We start from the raw sequence: 20,215 nt of genomic DNA, 5'->3' as shown, positions 1-20,215 counted from the left end.
TGTTTCCAATTATGTTGCTCGTATTTGTAATTCCTAGGTATTTAATCGAATTGACAGCCCTTAAATTTCTGCAATGTATCGTGTACCCAAAATTTATCGGATTTCTTTTAGTACCCATATGGATGACTTCGCACTTTTCTTTGTTTAGTGCCAATTGCCACTTTTCGCACCATACAGAAATTCTCTCTAGATCTTTTGTAATTTGAAATGATCGTCTGATGATTTTACTAGATGGTAAATTACAGCGTCATCTGCAAACAATCTAAGGGGGCTGCTCAGATTATCACCTGGATCATTTATGTAAATCAGGAACAGCACAGGGCCTGTGACACTACCTGGTGTAACGCCAGATATCACTTCTGTTCTACTCAATGATTTACCATCTATCACTACGAACTGTGACCTCTCTGAGAGGAAACCACGAATCCAGTCACACAACTGAGACGATACTCCATACGCACGCAATTTGATTAATAGTTGCTTGTGAGGAACGGTATCAAAAGCCTTCTGGAAATCTAGGAATGTGGAATCGATCTGAGATCCCTTGTCTACAGCACTCATTACTTCATGGGAATAAAGAGCTAGCTGTGTTGCACAAGAACGATATTTTCTGAATATGTGTTGGTTATGTATCAATAAATCATTTTCTTCAAGGTGATTCATAATGTTCGAGTACAGTATATGCTCCAAAATCCTACTGCAAATTGAGGTCAGTGTTATGGGTCTATATTTCCTTTCTTGAATACTGGTGCGACCTGTGCTACTTTCCAGTCTTTAGGAACAGACCTTTCGTCAAGTGAGCGGTTGTATGTGATTGCTAAGAAAGGCACTATTTTGTCTGCATACTCTGTAAGGAACCTGATTGCTATACCATCTGGACCGGAAAACTTGCCTTTCTTGGGTGATTTGAGTTGTTTCGCAACACCTAAGATATCTACTTTTATGTCGCTCATGCTAACAGTTGTTCTGGTTTCGAATTCTGGAATATTTACTTCGCCTTCTTTCGTGAAGGAATTACGGAAAACTGTATTTAGTATCTCCGCTTTAGTGGCACCATCATCGGTAACATTTCCATCGCTATCGCGCAGTGACAGTATTGACTGTTTTTTACCACTGGTGTACTTTACACACGACCAGAATCTCTTTGTGCTTTCTACCATGTTTTGAGACAATATTTCATTTTGGAAACCATTAAAAGCATCTCGCACTGACGTCCGCACTAAATTTCGAGCTTCCATGAACCTTAGTCAGTCTTGGGGATTTTGCGTTCTGAATATGGGATGCTTTTTTCGTTGCTTCTGCAACAGTGTTCTGACGTGTTTTGTGTACCATGGTGGATCAGTCCCGTCTCTTATTAACTTATGCGGTATGAATCTATCTAACCTAAAAAACCGCCCAGTCCACGCCACACAGCCCCTGCTACCCCTGTGACGGTTCTGCACCATAATTTTTATGTTGCGTGCATCTGAGTCGATGCACAGTTACATTGTTGATATGGGGGGTGGTTCTGCATCGTTATTTTTTGTCGCTCTCAAAAATATATTTACGTGCGCCGTGGTAGTCCTTTGAGAAAAGGCATAGTATCTACTGGGAGTTGGTAAATACAGGTAGACATAGCATCTACTAAGCGTGAGCATGATATCTGTTTATATGGTAAAAGTGAGGAGTGAAAGAGGACTCTACAGCGGTCGTCAAATTGCAACCCGCGTGCCGCATGCGGCCCAGATCATGTTTTTGTGCGGCCTGCGACCCTCCTCGGCGTCGCTCGGGTAGCATTAGTTATCTACTCATCTGGCGTAGCGGTGTCTTGTTTACAGAAACTGCGTAGAATTGTGATTAAATTAGGGGAAGTAATTAGGTAACTGAAAACCGTCCAGCACTTTCATTTAACGCGCCACTTGCCGGTGTTCCACGCAGCGCTAAAGGCGTGAACGACTTGCAAGACAACAATGTGAGCCGCGCATCAAACGCACCGCGTGCCCACTGCTGCTCGTTTGTCGGCGGCGGGCTTGTAGCGCCGCCGCGTCATTGTTAGCTTTGTCGTGTCAGACGAAAACAAAGTTTCGATGCCCCTGAGCGTTCGTTGCGTATTCAGTGTAGTTGTGCTCATATTTGGTGACATACAGTATAACCTCGTTAGCGCGAACTCGCATAAGACAAACTCGTGGTTAACGCGAAAAAAATATTGGTCCCACCAGGAATACATTAGTTCTTATGGTATGTTTTATCGGTTAACACGAATTTCGGTTAAGGCGAATTACGGACTCTGTTTCAGTTCCTACCGTAATTAAATTTCATTGTAACACAAACTTCCGACCTTAAGAGTATTCTAAATCGTATTTTTTCCGAAATGAATGTAGGAAATGTAGCTACAAAGCTAATTATACTTATTGTTGACTAGTTTTTAACGTATTGTAGGTCGGTAGCCGCGATTATCACCTCAACAATCAGCGTATGCTGTACATTGTAAGATATTCAATAAAGTGTGCAGCAGCATTTAGGAACGTACTCAGTGCCAGAGTTGATAGGTGTTCTGGTAGTCGTACCCGTATCGAGTTGGAATACTGAATAAAAACTACAGTTACAACCGGTACCGTAGCACGCGAAAATGGCAAAGAGGAAACAGACAGCTCTAAATGTACTTGTGTGCAGCAGCATTTAGGAACGTACTCAGTGCCAGATTTGATAGGTGTTCTGGTAGTCGTAGCCGTATCGAGTTGGAATACTGAATAAAAACTACAGTTACAACCGGTACCGTAGCACGCGAAAATGGCAAAGAGGAAACAGACAGCTCTAAATGTACTTGTGTGCAGCAGCATTTAGGAACGTACTCAGTGCCAGATTTGATAGGTGTTCTGGTAGTCGTAACCGTATCGAGTTGGAATACTGAATAAAAACTACAGTTACAACCGGTACCGTAGCACGCGAAAATGGCAAAGAGGAAACAGACAGCTCTAAATGTACCAACTCAATACGGCTACGACTACCAGAACACCTATCAAATCTGACACTGAGTACGTTCCTAAATGCTGCTGCACACTTTATTGAATGTCTTACAATGTACAGCATACGCTGATTGTTGAGGTGATAATCGCGGCTACCGACCTACAATACGTTAAAAACTAGTCAACAATAAGTATAATTGGCTTTGTAGCTACATTTCCTACATTCATTTCGGAAAAAAATACGCTTAAGATTCTAGATGGAGTGCACCATGGTACCAAGAAAATAGCAATTGCAGATCAGTTTGGAATACCTGAATCTACTTTATCTACGATTATTAAGAACCGAGAAAAAATTATTAATGCTGCGGCATCATGTTCTGGAAACTAATCTAAACGACTTCGTACCGCGAAGTATGAAGACATCGAGATGTTACTGCTAGAATGGTTCAGTCATATGCGTGCATCTAACATACCTTTAACTGGCCCTGTGATTCAGTCAAACAAATGATATTGCTAAAAATACGGGCATCGAAGACTACTGTTGTTCTGCTGGTTGGTTGTATCAGTTCCAAAAGAGACATTCAATTTCATCTGTACAAATTTGTGGTGAAGCAAATAAAGTTGATGAAGAAAGTGCGAACAGCTAGTTGCATGAATTCAACCGAGTGAGGGAAAAGTATGCCTCGTGTGATGTGTTTAACATGGATGAAACTGGATTTTTCTACAATCTTTTTCCAAATCTCAGCCGATAAAAGGTGATAAGTGTCACTGTGGAGCACGAAGCAAACAACGTGTCACTGTTTTACTGTGCTGTAATGCTGACGGCAATGAGTAGTTTCGTCCCTGGGTTATCGGTAAATCCGAGAAACCACGTTGTTTTAAAAACATAAATATGGACACTTTACCTTGCATCTACTCTCACCACAAGAATACTTGGATCATTCTGGAAGTGGCTTCTTCGTTTCAACAGTCGAATGGTTGCTCAAAATAGACACGTTCTTACATTGGACAGATGTACTGCCCGTAACATTCATGGTCTGAACCTATACGACATAAAGGTTCAGTTTTTTCTATCCAACGCCACAAGCCTTTGGACCAAGGCATAATCTCTCTCATAAAGAGAGCTTATCGTAAGCGACTTGTAAGAGGTACAATTCGTGCTGCTGAAAACAATAGTGCAACCCCAAATTGGAATCTGATTGATGCAATAAAAACAATTGCAGCAGCCTGGAACTCAGTATAACAGAGCTTGGAGACATAGCAACACTGAAGATGTCCACGAGTTAGAAGATGCCACTTCACATGATGAACGGACACTTCTGCAGGACGTTGCGAACCCTGGGATTAGTCTTGATGTTGCCGTATGTGCTTCTGTGGAATCTGATGTGCCAAAAGCTGTGAACGAGGTGCAAGAAGGGCCATCAGAAGAAAGTGAAGAGGAAGAGAATATAGATACCATTCCACCCACCCGTCAGGAGATGTTTACAGCCTTGGACTGTTTAGGACGGTTAGCTTCAACATCCAACGTCACTGCTGGGTTTACGGGCGCTATCATTACAATTGGTTGTGAAATTACAACATATTATCGTTCCCATGAATGTCAGCGAACCATGACCGAATTTTTTCCAGGAAAGTAACGTACATAATTTGTGAGTACTTGTAATTTTACCCTGCATTGCAGAATTTCAGTGTCATAAACATGGCCTATTGTTGTCAGCAACTGGTCGTCCAGTCATCTAGAAGATGCAATAAGGGTGGCAAGCGGCCCAAACAGCACAGATATAGACGACATAGCCAAAAAAGTTCATCACAAGTCACATTAATGAAAATTTATATATTTGTATTTACGTTTGTTTTGCAATTATAATGAATAAAAACCAGATTCAAGAAGAGACCTGTAGCTTTCTTATATAGCCTGGTGCATGTGCAGTGCATCAGTCCTTTTCTTATTTTTTAAATTTCTTATTTATTTCTACATTTTTCGAAAGTTTGAGATTAATGCAATTATAATAAAGATTTTGTGGCCATTTGAATAATATAACTAATATTTTAATAATGCATCCATCTCATCTTGCATGAAAGTATTTTAAAATAAATTTCAGGAACAAGATACACTGATCCCAGATTTGTTTTTGGTAGTGGCTCAAAATTACTAATGATTACCTTCCTTCCCTTCACCCTTCATATGCTCCTGCCTAGCTACATGAATATTGTAGGATTATGCAAGACGTGAATTTTATTTTCGCAGAGGTAATTAAACTGGAATGAATTAGTCAGATGCACTGTGTGCTTTTTTCCAGTTTATTGAAATTTGATAATCAGCATTTTATGCAGTTTTCAACACTCGTAAACATGGTGACAGTCATTCGGTGAGAGTCTGTGAAGGGTACAGAGGGTGCACTCGACATTTACTGGATGAGAAAAAGGGCGGATAGGCAGACCTATGAAAGGCTGACATATACTGCACGGACAGGGGCACCAAGAAGGGGATTGACCTGTACCATTGGAGGATAGGAATAAGAAGGTAGCGTACCTACCAAAACGGAAGGAGAAAGGGTACTCCTAGGATCAACCCATGGAAGATATAGGTACTGTTCCTAAAGGGCAGAATAGTGACAGAAGTCACACGTTTAAGGGGATGAGTCTGGTAAATTTGAATTCTATGCAGCACTAGCATTTTTATGTTTGGATTTAAAAGTGTCAGAAGAAGGGAACACTTTTCTTCTACCCAGAATTCCTCCAGATTACAATAAGTAATGAGTAAGTACATACTTCCAAAAAGTAGTACAGGAATTAGGAACAAAGCAGTAGAGTATTTATGAGTTATGTACACCTGTAATTTACGATTGGAAGAGGAATAGAAAACAAAAGTTTGGAATTCATGAATTTTTGGAGAGTGGAAAGAGCTAACTCCAACATAGATTGAAAGGTTCAAGTTTTGTAATTGTGATAAAATATGCAGTTATTAGTAAAAAAAGAGAGGTACTGTTAAAAGGTAAAGAATTATCATCTTGTGTAATATTATCGTACATAGTGAATATGTACAAAATATCGCGTGTTCAAGCTAAGGGGAGGGATATGTAGTGCCTCAAGAATTTCGGTGTAAATTCTAGAAACACTCGGCCTTCAACCGTCTCAAACACACGATATTTTAGGTACGAGTGCAGGAGAGTGAGAACGTTCTTATAGATCCACCTGTTTCTATGTGCAGGACGGAAGTTTGTTATTAGAAGACTGTAAGAGGGGCGAGTCACTGCCGATGACAAGTGTTTGCCGCCAGCGCCACAGAAAATGTGACAACTCAACGAATAATTATGTTGTATTCTTTGATGTGTTAGTTTCTGTAGTGATTGTACAAAAAAGCCTATTGAACAGTTGAAGATAGATTGCTATGCACATTTATGTGTTGGACTTGCTTGAGACTAGAGACTTTTAAATTTTTTTCATGTCTTGGCTATGAACGAAACAAGACCCATGTAAGCTATTTGAGTATGTGTAAATGAGTCTAACGTGTAAGGAATAAGTTAGTTTGCAGGAGTTATTATCTGTGAAAGTTGAAAATATAAAATGATTGAACTGAAAAGTATTATACGAGTACCAAAACTATTTCAAGGATAGAGAAGTATTTTAATAAATTCCCTTAAATATCTATAGTCTTTGGAGAAAAAGCTTGTGGGAGATCGATGTATCTGATTACCCTGAGAAGAGGATCGGCTACACACAACGTGGGAGTTAACTGAATTGAGAAAAGTGTGTGCCTTGCAACCCAATACGACACTGTCTCTTGTCTGAAAATGTTAAAATTATTGTTAAAGCATTGTATAAAGAATGGGATAGGTCTGATGCTAACAACTACTGCCAAATCTCACTTCTAAGAACTTCATCCAACATACTTGAAACAGTAATGTACTCAAGAGTAGCTCCACATATTGGTAAAAGTAAAGTACTAACGAAATGTCAAGGTGGTTTCATATAAAGGCTTTTCAACAGACAATGCTGTATATGCATTCACTGGTCAAATATTAAATGTTCTGATCAACTGAACATCACCCATTGGGATATTCTGTGATCTCTCAGAGACTTGATTGTTTAAACCATGAAATTCTTCTGGATAAGATTAAGCATTGCGGTATGAGTGGGATACCACACAAATGGTTTAATTCATATTTCAGTGGATGAATGCAGAAGGTTGAAATTAACATAACAGACTGTCAGCAAAAATCAGCCGAGTCTTTTATCTGGGGAGGTATCAAGAATGATGTATATAAATCATCTAATTGACAAACAGCTAAGATCCGTTGCAGAAGCAAAAGTTACAACATATTGTGAAGGGGAAATTGTTACCTAAAAGGTAAATATTAAACAGTACTATGAATTGAAGATTTTAATTAGGAAAGATACTTAGAGTTTTCTAAGCTATTTATATGTAACTATATAAATATTATTTATGGTTTCTAGAAAGTTGATTTATATTACAGGTAGGTCCTAGGGAGTCTAATGAGCCATCATGTTCAACTTCTGGTGCTGCCCATATTGATAGTATTCTCAGTCCGGAATGTTTTACATCAAATACTATTCCTGTTACCGGCAAAAGAAAGAGGGCTGGTAGGAAATGGACTCAGAATGATATAAATGAAGTGCAGATGAAGACATGGACCCTTCCAGAATTTTTGACAATATATGTACATCAGCAGGGAATACAACATTCAATGTGTCAAATGTAGAAATAAAAGTATTATTGGCCATATTTCTTCTGACAGGTTACAAACCATTTACCAAGATATAGAATGTACTGGGAAGTGAGTGAGGACTGCTATAATCTAGCTGTGTCAAAAGCAATGTAAGGGGAAGATTTGAACAAAATTGTGAAATATATGTATGCCTGTGATAACAACAGCTTATCCAAAGATGACAGATTTTCAAAAAGTGAGACCCCTTTGGAAACACTTTAATGATAGGTGGCTAAGAGCTTCCAATAACGAAAGACTGCTATCTATCGATGAGCCCAGGATTCCGTATTATGGTAGACATGGAACAAAGCAACATATGGCAGGTAAACCGATTACGTTTGGTTATAAAGTTTGGTGTCTTTGCAAAAGACTATTTACCTAGTTCAAGCTGAACCGTACCAGTGTGCTGCAGCAGGCAACACAAGACCTGAGCTTTGTGTAGGTGGTCGAGTTGTGTTAGACCTAGTATAAAAACTTCCATTTGAGAATGAACAGTCATGATTTCTTTTTTGACAACTTTACTTCATTGCCACTTTTGGGTGCACTAAATGAAAAGGGCTGCACTGGAACAGGAACAATTCACTCAAATAGAACAGAGAATGCTCCTCTGTAAGATCTTCATAAAATGAAAAAAGCCCCGAGAGGAACATATGGCCAAGTAACCAATAATAAATCTGGATTGACTGATTCACTACCATGAAAACAGCGTTGTTACCATCACCTCAAACAGAAGTGAAGTTCAACCAACTGGACAATCCAATTGATACAGTAGGAGTTAAAATGAAGAAATGGTACTTGCGTTTTCGCTAAATGCATCAATAAACAATGCTTGGTTGCTGTACAGGCAAACAATACAGTATAAGCGCAATCCACTCCATCCTCTTGGCTTCACAAGGTATGTGGTCAACTGCTACTTTCAAAAGTACAGCTCACGACAGTCACCTGCCCATCCAGTGCAAGATCCAAAAGCCTTACTTAAAACTGTGCTCAATGATGTACAAGATCATCTGATGGTACCATTAGACAAACAACTAAGATGTGGCCAGTGCAAGAACAACACAACAAAACAATGTATGAAATGTAAAATTCCTTTACATGCTAATTGTTTTGCGCAGTTTCGTACAAGCTAAAGTTGAAACTGAGCTCCTTATTTGGTTATATGTTTACATTTTTATAATCTGTAAATGTGCTGCGTAAACTATGTAGTGAGAAAAATAAACGTAAACATGAAAAATTTGCATTCATTTCTCACAGTGTTATAGGCATGGTACCTGTACCCTCCTGTTCCATTTTTTGGTACTAAATGCAGGCTGGCGCATGAAATGTGTTACCATTTTGTTTTTGAATATAAACTTTATTGTCAATACAATCTGAAAGGAACATATACTACACTCCTGGAAATGGAAAAAAGAACACATTGACACCGGTGTGTCAGACCCACCATACTTGCTCCGGACACTGCGAGAGGGCTGTACATGCAATGATCACTCGCACGGCACAGCGGACACACCAGGAACCGCGGTGTTGGCCGTCGAATGGCGCTAGCTGCGCAGCATTTGTGCACCGCCGCCGTCAGTGTCAGCCAGTTTGCCGTGGCATACGGAGATCCATCGCAGTCTTTAACACTGGTAGCATGCCGCGACAGCGTGGACGTGAACCGTATGTGCAGTTGACAGACTTTGAGCGAGGGCGTATAGTGGGCATGCGGGAGGCCGGGTGGACGTACCGCCGAATTGCTCAACACGTGGGGCGTGAGGTCTCCACAGTACATCGATGTTGTCGCCAGTGGTCGGCGGAAGGTGCACGTGCCCGTCGACCTGGGACCGGACCGCAGCGACGCACGGATGCACGCCAAGACCGTAGGATCCTACGCAGTGCCGTAGGGGACCGCACCGCCACTTCCCAGCAAATTAGGGACACTGTTGCTCCTGGGGTATCGGCGAGGACCATTCGCAACCGTCTCCATGAAGCTGGGCTACGGTCCCGCACACCGTTAGGCCGTCTTCCGCTCACTCCCCAACATCGTGCAGCCCGCCTCCAGTGGTGTCGCGACAGGCGTGAATGGAGGGACGAATGGAGACGTGTCGTCTTCAGCGATGAGAGTCGCTTCTGCCTTGGTGCCAATGATGGTCGTATGCGTGTTTGGCGCCGTGCAGGTGAGCGCCACAATCAGGACTGCATACGACCGAGGCACACAGGGCCAACACCCGGCATCATGGTGTGGGGAGCGATCTCCTACACTGGCCGTACACCACTGGTGATCGTCGAGGGGACACTGGATAGTGCACGGTACATCCAAACCGTCATCGAACCCATCGTTCTACCATTCCTAGACCGGCAAGGGAACTTGCTGTTCCAACAGGACAATGCACGTCCGCATGTATCCCGTGCCACCCAACGTGCTCTAGAAGGTGTAAGTCAACTACCCTGGCCAGCAAGATCTCCGGATCTGTCCCCCATTGAGCATATTTGGGACTGGATGAAGCGTCGTCTCACGCGTTCTGCACGTCCAGCACGAACGCTGGTCCAACTGAGGCGCCAGGTGGAAATGGCATGGCAAGCCGTTCCACAGGACTACATCCAGCATCTCTACGATCGTCTCCATGGGAGAATAGCAGCCTGCATTGCTGCGAAAGGTGGATATACACTGTACTAGTGCCGACATTGTGCATGCTCTGTTGCCTGTGTCTATGTGCCTGTGGTTCTGTCAGTGTGATCATGTGATGTATCTGACCCCAGGAATGTGTCAATAAAGTTTCCCCTTCCTGGGACAATGAATTCACGGTGTTCTTATTTCAATTTCCAGGAGTGTATAATGAAGAGCAGTCCACGGAGATTTGTTCTAACTCAGCACATACTCATGCTCAATATGTCCACCACTTTGTTACCCAACTTCCTTCAAATGAACACTGAAGTTAGTGATTACCCTACGGCACACGTCTTCCGTAATTTCACTGCAAGCTTGAAGAATAAGTCTTCTGAGCTCCATTAAATCATGTGGACTTTTGGGAAAATATTTTCCTTTAGGTACCCCCAAAGAAAAAAGTCACATGGGTCGATGTCTGGACTATTGGGAGGGAGGGGCAATTTTGTCCGTCATTGAAGCGACCTGGAAACCTGAGTGAAATGATCCGCATGCCGAAATGCTCGTGTAAAAACTCCAACACAGTGTTTGCAGTATGTGGCCTTGCTCCATCTTGCATGAAACACTGCATGTTGAAGTAGCAAGAAGCCATTGAATGAAGCTATTGCGAAGAATGCTCAAATAATGCTCGCTGTTCACAATTTCTCCAAAGAAAAAGAAAAAGGGTCCAATAAGTCCGTGACTGGAAACTGTTGTCCACGCTGTAATCCTCGGAGCATAATAATGTCATTCATGAAGCAATTGTGGGTTTTCAGTGGCCCAAAAGTGTACATTTTGTTTGTTAACCACACTGTCTAAATGAAAATGTGCCTCATCTGAAAACCAAACGTTTTTGAGAGTTTCTTCCCTATCCTCCGCCCACTGAGCAAACAGTAGTCTCTGCTGCTTGTGTTCTTCAGTGAGCTGTGCACAAGTCATCTTGATTGGGTATAGATGAAGGTCACTTAAGAATGCGTTGAACGGAGCGTCTGGATATTCCCAGTTGCACTGCTACCTCTCTACACCTCTCTGTACAACAACTCGTACCGCTTCAATATTGTCCGGCGAACAAACAGGCTTAGGCCGAGGTCGCTTCGCTTCCAATACTGTTCCTTCCTGTACAAATTTATCGTACAACCTGTCTTCTTGCAAGGGACCCATCGTGTGTTAAACTGTTGTCGAAAACGCCTCTGAGTCACAACAAGGCTTTTCGTTTCATGAAAAAAAAAAAAACACAATTGCTGATCGTTGCTGTGTCTTCAGTCTTCCATTGTCAGCCATTACTACTTACTAGTCTCCTAGCGGCAGTATCGTGCATTACACGTCATTTCGTAACTCATTTGGTTTTCCAAGCTCTGCTGGTACTGCTGTAGAGACCCCAGCGGGATATCTAACGTGCGTCATAAATTGTGAAAGAAACAATTGGTAACGCATTTCGTGTGCCACCCTGTATATTGTTACAATCATGAAAGTGGTATTTATGGTTTATCTACACTCCAAACACAAGATTTAAGCAGGAATTCGTAAAAGATTTTACTGGCAAACCTTTTTGGGATCAAATGGGTTAAGAAGCAAGCTAGTTCTTTTTGCTGATGATACAGTTATAGTATCATACCCAAGAAACAAGAATTAGGTGAAGAAATTGGAAACATCTTGCAGGAAACTTAACTGGTTCTCTGCAAAAGGGCACTCATTAAATTTTGAAATATATATATATATATATATATATATTAGCACAACACCACTGATGAATGTAGAGCCTGAACAGAAGTATGTTGCTAAGGCAGACCATTAAAAATTTCTGGGTGTGCACAATGAGAAATTTAATTGGAAAAAACACATTTATGAAAAGTTGAAATGACTAGATTCAGCTACTTGTGCTATTAGAGTTATTGCAAATTTTAGTGAGAAACATATCAGAAAATTAGCCTACTAGGCCTATTCCCATTCACTTCATTCATATGGTATTACATTTTGGGGGTAATTCATCATTAATGAGAAGTATTCATTGCACAAAAATGTGTAATCAGAATAATAGGTAGAGCCCACCCAAGATCACCTTGCAGACATTTATTTAAGGCACTCTGGATACTCACTCACAAGATTTGTTATTAATAACCCATCCAAATTAAAAAATAATAGCAAACTGCATAGCTACAACACCAGAAGAAATTATCTTCTCTATCCTGCATTAAATCTGACTTTGGCACAGAAAGGGACGAGTTGTGCTGATACAAAAAAATCTTTTGTCATTTGCCAAATAGCATTGAAAGCCTGATAGATAGCCAACCAGCAATTAAAAACAAAATAATTTTTGAATAACTACTAACTTAGTGGTTCATGGTGTGGGTTCCTGTAGTCATGTCCTAGTTCATGAACCACGGGCAACGTATGAGTGGCCAAGTAAGTGGTTCCGACAGTTGGGATACCAGTTACTTTGGAATAAGGCTAGGCATCTCGGACATATTCTGAGTCGTGGTCACCTTTGTGCTCATACGGCAAAGACTACCAAATCCACCGGTTAGTCCCTCAACCATTAGGGGTAAAACTCAATGGGACTCGGGGCAAGTAAGGCTAGCAACCTGCTTCCCTGGTACTTTAAATATGATGCTGGCAACAATCAGAGAAATATGCCTTGGACCTTTGGAGGTGGGAGTCCCACCTCTAACTGACAAACCAGGGACTCCTAAGATAGGACTTGGCAAACAAATGGTAATGAGATGGGGAGCTATTAATATCAATGGGTGCTACTCTGGGAAGAAGGTAGAGCTGGCAGAGGCTGCAAGTAAGATGGGGCTGGACGTTTTAGCTGATAGTGACATTCGGGAAAGGGGTGAGAAAGAAGAGGGAGTGGGAGAATACAAGGTCTACCTGTCAGGAGCCAAAGCAGGAATAGCACAATGGGGTGTAGGGCTTTACATCAGGAAAGAAATGGAACCCAGCATAGTTGCAATAAGGTATGTAAACGAACGAAATGTGGATAGATTTGACAGTGTCTAGCAAGAAAATTAGGATTGTGTCAGTATATTTGCATTGTGAAGGGACAGATCAAGATAAGATGGATAGTTTTTATGAGGCACTCAGTGATGTAGTTGTTACAGTAAAGGACAAGGACAGTGTTCTGCTCATGGGTGATTTTAATGCCAGGATTGGAAATTGAACAGAAGTGTATGAAAAGGTTATGGGTAAATTTGGAGAGGATATGGATGCCAACAGGAACGGGATTTCTGTGCCAGTATGGGCTTAGTAATCACAAACTCCTTTTTTAAACATAAGAACATTCACCGGTATACTTGGGAAGGCAGGGGGACCAGATCTGTCATTGACTATATAATAACATATCAGGAATTCATGAAGGCTGTGAGGGACACACGTGTATTCAGGGGATTCTTTGATGACACTGATCATTATTTAATCTGCAGTGAAATTGGGATTGTGAGACCGAAAGTGCAGGAGGTCAGGTCCATATGTAGGAGGATAAGAGTGGAGAAACTTCAGGATAAGGAAATCAGGCACAAGTACATAACAGCGATCTCAGAAAGGTACCAGTTAGTTGAATGTAGTCAATTACAGTCATTGGAAAAGGAATGGACAAGGTACATGGACACAGTACTAGAAGTGGCTAAAGAATGTCTTGGAACAGTAGTGTGTAAAAGTAGGATGAAGCAAACAGCTTGGTGGAATGACACAGTCAAGGCAGCCTGTAAAAGGAAAAAGAAGGCGTATAAAAAATGGCTACATACTAGAACTGAGGTAGACAGAGAAAGTTATGTTGAAGAAAGAAACAAAGCCAAACAGATAATTGTAGCATCCAAGAAGAAATCTTGGGAAAACTTTGGAAACAGGTTGGAGACTATGGGTCAAGCAGGTGGAAAACCATTCTGGAGTGTAATTAGCAGTCTTCGAAAGGGAGGTAAGAAGGAAATGACAAGTATTTTGGACAGGTCAGGAAAACTGCTGGTGAATCCTGTGGATGCCTTGGGCAGATGGAGGGAATATTTTGAAGAGTTGCTCAATGTAGGTGAAAATACAATCAGTAATGTTTCAGATTTCGAGGTAGAATGGGATAGGAATGATGAAGGAAATAGGCTCACATTTGAGGATGTGGAGAAAATGGTCAATAGATTGCAGTGCAATAAAGCGGCTGGGATGGATGAAATTAAGTCGGAGCTCATCAAATACAGTGGAATGTCAGGTCTTAAATGGCTACACAGGATAATTGAAATGGCCTGGGAGTCGGGACAGGTTCCATCAGCCTGGACAAAAGCAGTAATCACACCAATCTTTAAACATGGAAACAGAAAAGATTGTAACAACTACAGAGGTATCTCTTTAATCAGCGTTGTGGGTAAAATCTTCTCAGGTATTGTTGAAAGGAAAGTGCGAGTAATAATTGAGGACCAATTGGATGAATATCAGTGTGGGTTTAGGCCTCTTAGAGGTTGTCAGGACCACCAGATCTTTAGCTTACAGCAAATAATGGAGAAGTGTTACGAGTGGAACAGGGAATTGTATCTATGCTTTATAGATCTAGAAATGGCATATGACCGGGTTCCTAGGAGGAAGTTATTGTCTGTTCTACGAGATTATGGAATAGGAGGCAAACTTTTGCAAGCAATTAAAGGTCTTCACATGGATAGTCAGGCAGCAGTTAGAGTTGACGGTAAATTGAGTTCATGGTTCAGAGTAATTTCAGGGGTAAGAAAAGGCTGCAACCTGTCTCCACTGTTGTTCATATTATTTATGGATCATATGTTGAAAACAATAGACTGGCTGGGTGGGATTAAGATATGTGAACACAAAATAAGCAGTCTTGCATATGTGGATGACTTAGTTGTGATGGCAGATTCGATTGAAAGTTTGCAAAGTAATATGTCAGAGCTAGATCAGAACTGTAAGGACTATGGTATGAAGATTAGCATCTCCAATACGAAAGTAATGTCAGTGGGAAAGAGATATAAACGGATTGAGTGCCAAATAGGAGGAACAAAGTTAGAACAGGTGGGCGGTTTCAAGTACTTAGGATGCATACTCTCACAGGATGGCAACATAGTGAAAGAACTGGAAGCGAGGTGTAGCAAAGCTAATGCAGTGAGCGCTCAGCTACGATCTACTCTCTTCTGCAAGAAGGAAGAAAGTACCAAGACTAAGCTATCTGTGCACCGTTCAATCTTTCGACCAACTTTGTTGTATGGGAGCGAAAGCTGGGTGGATTTAGGTTACCTTATCAACAAGGTTGAGGTTACGGATATGAAAGTAGCTAGGATGATTGCAGGTACTAGCAGATGGGAACAATGGCAGGAGGGTGTCCACAATGAAGAAATCAAAGAAAAACTGGGAATGAACTCTATAGATGTAGCAGTCAGGGCGAACAGGCTTAGATGGTGGGGAAATGTTACACGCATGGGAGAAGCAAGGTTACCCAAGAGACCCATGAGTTCAGCAGGGTAGGAGTCGGGGCAGACCAAGGAGAAGGTACCTGGATTCAGTTAAGAGTGATTTTGAAGTAACAGGTTTAACATCAGAAGAGGCACCAATGTTAGCACTGAATAGGGGATCATGGAGGAATTTTATAAGGGGGCTATGCTCCAAACTGAACGCTGAAAGGCATAATCAGTCTTAAATGATGATGATGATGATGATGATGATAATAATTACTACTACTACTACTACTCAATAGATGAATTTTTATGCATGAAGTAGTAACTGTAAAAAAATCATATAAAGAAAAACTCGTGTTAAACTAACACATTCTAGAATGAGATTTTCACTCTGCAGCGGAGTGTGCGCTGATATGAAACTTCCTGGCAGATTAAAACTGTGTGCCCGACCGAGACTCGAACTCGGGAAGAAGTAAGCTGGCAGAAGTAAAGCTGTGAGGACCAGGCGTGAGTTGTGCTTCGGTACCTCAAATGGTAGAGCACTTGCCCGTGAAAGGCAAAGGTCCCAAGTTCGAGTCTCTGTCGGGCACACAGTTTTAATCTGCCAGGAAGTTTAATAACACATTCTACATCATTATGAAGTATAATATTCATGATCTATGGAACAAGCATTAATGTAATGTAACTGATACATCATTTCATTTATACACTATTTTGTAAACAATTTCTTATGCACATTATCTTTCCAAATTCGGCTTCGCCAAATATACAACACCAGTAACTGACAATTTGTTACATTTTTGATATTTGCCTGCAGAAAATAAGCTGTCTCAAAAACACTCTCAGAAAATAGCTCATTTGCATATAATTTGCTACAAAATAGCAAAAATAAGCAATTTTGTGTTTTTTGCATTTTGAGGCAGAATTCGCGTGTATTTTTAATTACATAAATTTCCACAGTTTGTCCTTTCAAGGCTAAATAGTTTCCTGCAGTGGCATCATCAGACACCACAACCCTTTGTCCCACACAAATTATGACATGACACTCAGCCAGGTTTGAGAGTCTTCATAGAGTTTGTTACATACTATCTAGTAAGTACTTACTGTGTTGGCCACTAAAAACTGCAGTCGGTCTTTGGCTTCATCAATCAGCCTCCTTGGTCCAGGTATTATTCTTCAGATAGCCCCAGTGTACTCATTTCCTCTACGACCTGATCAATCCATCGGAGTCTTGGTCTTTTGACTAACATCTTCCTCCATTGATGATCTGGCCTTCTTGACACATTCCATGTTCATACCACTTCAGTCGTCTTTCTTTGACCAATATCATGATTTTCATTGACTTTTATAGCTCCTGCAATTCACAGTTCTTTCTTTTCCTCCATTCATCTCCAACCTTAACTGGCCCAAAAATCTGTTCAACGATGGCATTCTCAAATGTCAGGAGTTTTCTTTCCATCTTTTGGGTAATGGTCCAGGTCTCTGCTCCATATAAGATTACAGTTTGTATTATTGTCTTGCATATCTTGGTCTTTGAGGATCTCAATAGAAGCCGGGACTAACAGCTTTTCCAGAGCAAACCTTGACCTGTTTCCTGCTTGTACTCATGCAGTAATTTCCTGGTCCATCCCGTTCCTTTTTCTGAGTATAGCCCCAAGATATTTAAAGTCTTTTACCCTTTCAAAGATGTTGTCCTCCACCTTCAGGGGTCTGTCATTTCCTCTGCTAACTCTGAGGCCATTTGTCTTATCCATATACAACTTCAGGCCTGCTCCCATGTTCTTGTCATGTGAAGCAGATCTTGCTCTGCTATTAAAACTACATCATTCACAGAGGCCAGGGTGTTGATCCTTCTTCCCAACTGTATTCCTTTCTAGGCTTGCTACCTCTCTCAGGGTTCTCTTCAGTACCAGGTTAAACAGAAGGGTGGAGAGGCAGTCTCCTTATCGCACTCTAGTCCTCACCTTTAACTTCTTTGATACGTTTTCATTCACTTTCACCATGCTTGTTGTCTCCTGGATGCATATCTGTGTCAGTTTCATGAGTTTTCTAGGAACTTGAGCGCTTTCGAGTTCTTGCCCTATTACTTGTATATTCACACTATCATATGCTTTTTGGAAATCCACAAAAAGGCAGTGAACATTTTTTTGCAGAATTTGCAGCTTTTTACCAACACTTACCGTATTGTATGTAAATAGTCTACAATTGACTTTCCCTTTCTGATACCTGCTTGTTGGAATCTCAGTACTTTCTCAACATGTGGTGTTAGTTGCTTCGGTATCGACATGCCCAAGATCTTATAAACTGTACATAGTAACGTCATTCCTCTACAGTTGCTACATCTCATTGGGTCTTCTTTCTTTAGTATAGGGCAGATGAGAGACTACTATTCTTCTGGGATCCTTTCCTTCTTCCAAATTAAGCAGATTAAGTGGTATAGTCTCGATTGTAGAGTAACTCTTCCTTCTTCAGCATCACTGCAGGTATGCCATCTATTCCTGGTGCCTTCCCCCTCTTCAGCAGTTTTATGGTCATTGGTTCTTCCATTCTGGCTAGTTCATACTCCCCAATGGTACGGTGTCTGTTTTCTCTATGTAATTCTTCGTTTTCTGTTGTAGCACTCATGGTGTTTACATCCATATTCAGGAGGTTTTCGAAGTAGTTTTTCCATTCCTCCATAGCTTTCATTTCATCTGTGATTATCTGTCCTTGACCTCTGATCAAGTCAATCTTTGGATTGTATCCTTTCTTGAAGAACCTGATTGTCGTGTAAAGTCCCTTTTATTTCCTACTGTCCGGTCTTCCGCCAGTTTCATTTTACTGTTTATGAATTCAATTTTTTATTCAAAGGACTTATCTTGCTCCTCTAGTTGCTTCCATGTATCTCAACCCTGTTCTTTCATCCAGTTCATTTGTCAGCCATAACAGTTTCACTCCTTTTCTCTTTACTGCATCTCTACACTTGTCAAACCATCCTCTGCTCTTTCTCCATTGGTTTCAGTACCTCACTTGCAGCATCTTTTAAACCTGTCTATTTTCGACCAAAACTTCTCAGTATCCTGTTCTATGGAAGCAAACCGGTTTCCAATTTCAAATGCATATCTTCCCATAATGTGGTCCTCTTTCAGTAGGTCTGCATTTATTTCCTGGTCTGCTTCTCTCCTGCTGTTACAGCTATCTATCCTCTCCTATAGGGTTGTCACCACATGGTCTGATCCTATTTCTGCACCTCAGATTTTTACATTCTGGATAGCACTTCTGTCTCACATCCACAAGTACGTGGTCTATTTGGTTTTCAGTCTCTTGGTCAGGTGACTTCCATGTTATCTTATGGATGTCTTTGCAAGGAAAGTACTAACAATTCTAGTTTTTTGAAACTGCCGGAATGACTAATCTCATTCCATTGTTAGAGGAATCATGCAGACTGAAGGCCAGCTTAAGGTCTCAAAATATCTTCTCTTTCTACTTTAGCAGTGGCACCACCAAGGAAAACCATCACATTGTATGATAGTGCATCTTCCTACACTGAGTTTAGGTTTTTGTAGAAACCTTTTTCACTGTCACCTTTATCTTCTATAGGTGCACGGAATAAAACCAGAGTTACGTTGTAGAATTTTCCTTTTATTCTTATCCAGCATATTCTTTCATTAACAGCTTTGAAGTCCGTGATATTTCCCCTAACTGTTGGCTGCTGCAAAGCCCACTCCAAACTGTTTACCTTCTTTATTTCCACTGCAGAAGTAGCTATACCACTTTTTGTTATGCATTCCTTCTCCAGGCCATCTCATTTCTTTTAGTACAACCATGTCTAGCCCCTACCTATTCAGTTCATCAACCTTCCCCTTTCCATATGAGGGGTGCTTTTTTTTTTACATTCGAAGTACCACACTTCACCGTATGTTTGTTCTGTGATCTGGCATTAACTTTTGACTTGCTGGGGTCATTTCCATCGTTCCGTAGCAAATCCCAGGCTATTTCTTGGTGTTTCATAACTCATCTTTTACAATGTGGGGGATGTTGGCCCCACACCCAACCCTCAACCTGGAGGACCAGGGTGTCCCATTTATTCTGAATCATCACCTTTGACCTATCTGGTATGGGGGAAAAGCACACTGTCTTCAGACCACGAGTGGCCTACCGGGATCATCCAACCATGTCATCCTCAGAGGAGGATGCAGATAGGAGGGGTGTGGGGGTCAGCACCCCGCTCTCCCGGTCATTATGATGGTATTCTTGACCGAGGCCACTACTATTCGGTCGAGTATCTCCTCAACTGGCATCACGAGGCTGAGTGCACCCTGAAAAATGGCAACAGTGCATGGTGGCTGGATGGTCAGCCATCCAAGTGCCAGTCACGCCCAACAGCGCTTAACTTAGGTGATCTCACGGGAACTGGTGTATCCACTGTGGCACAGCCATTGCCCCATGGGAGACTAAGTATTAACTAAATTTTCAGTGACATGGATGTGACATTCTTAGCAGTGTTGAATAGGTAGGGTGGATTTTAGTAGTGTGTTTATAGTCATAGCAACAGTA

This window comes from Schistocerca nitens, chromosome 1 (genome assembly GCF_023898315.1).
Source record: "Schistocerca nitens isolate TAMUIC-IGC-003100 chromosome 1, iqSchNite1.1, whole genome shotgun sequence".
NCBI classification, from domain to species: Eukaryota; Metazoa; Arthropoda; class Insecta; order Orthoptera; family Acrididae; genus Schistocerca; species Schistocerca nitens.
Note: the sequence above shows the minus strand (reverse complement) of the source record.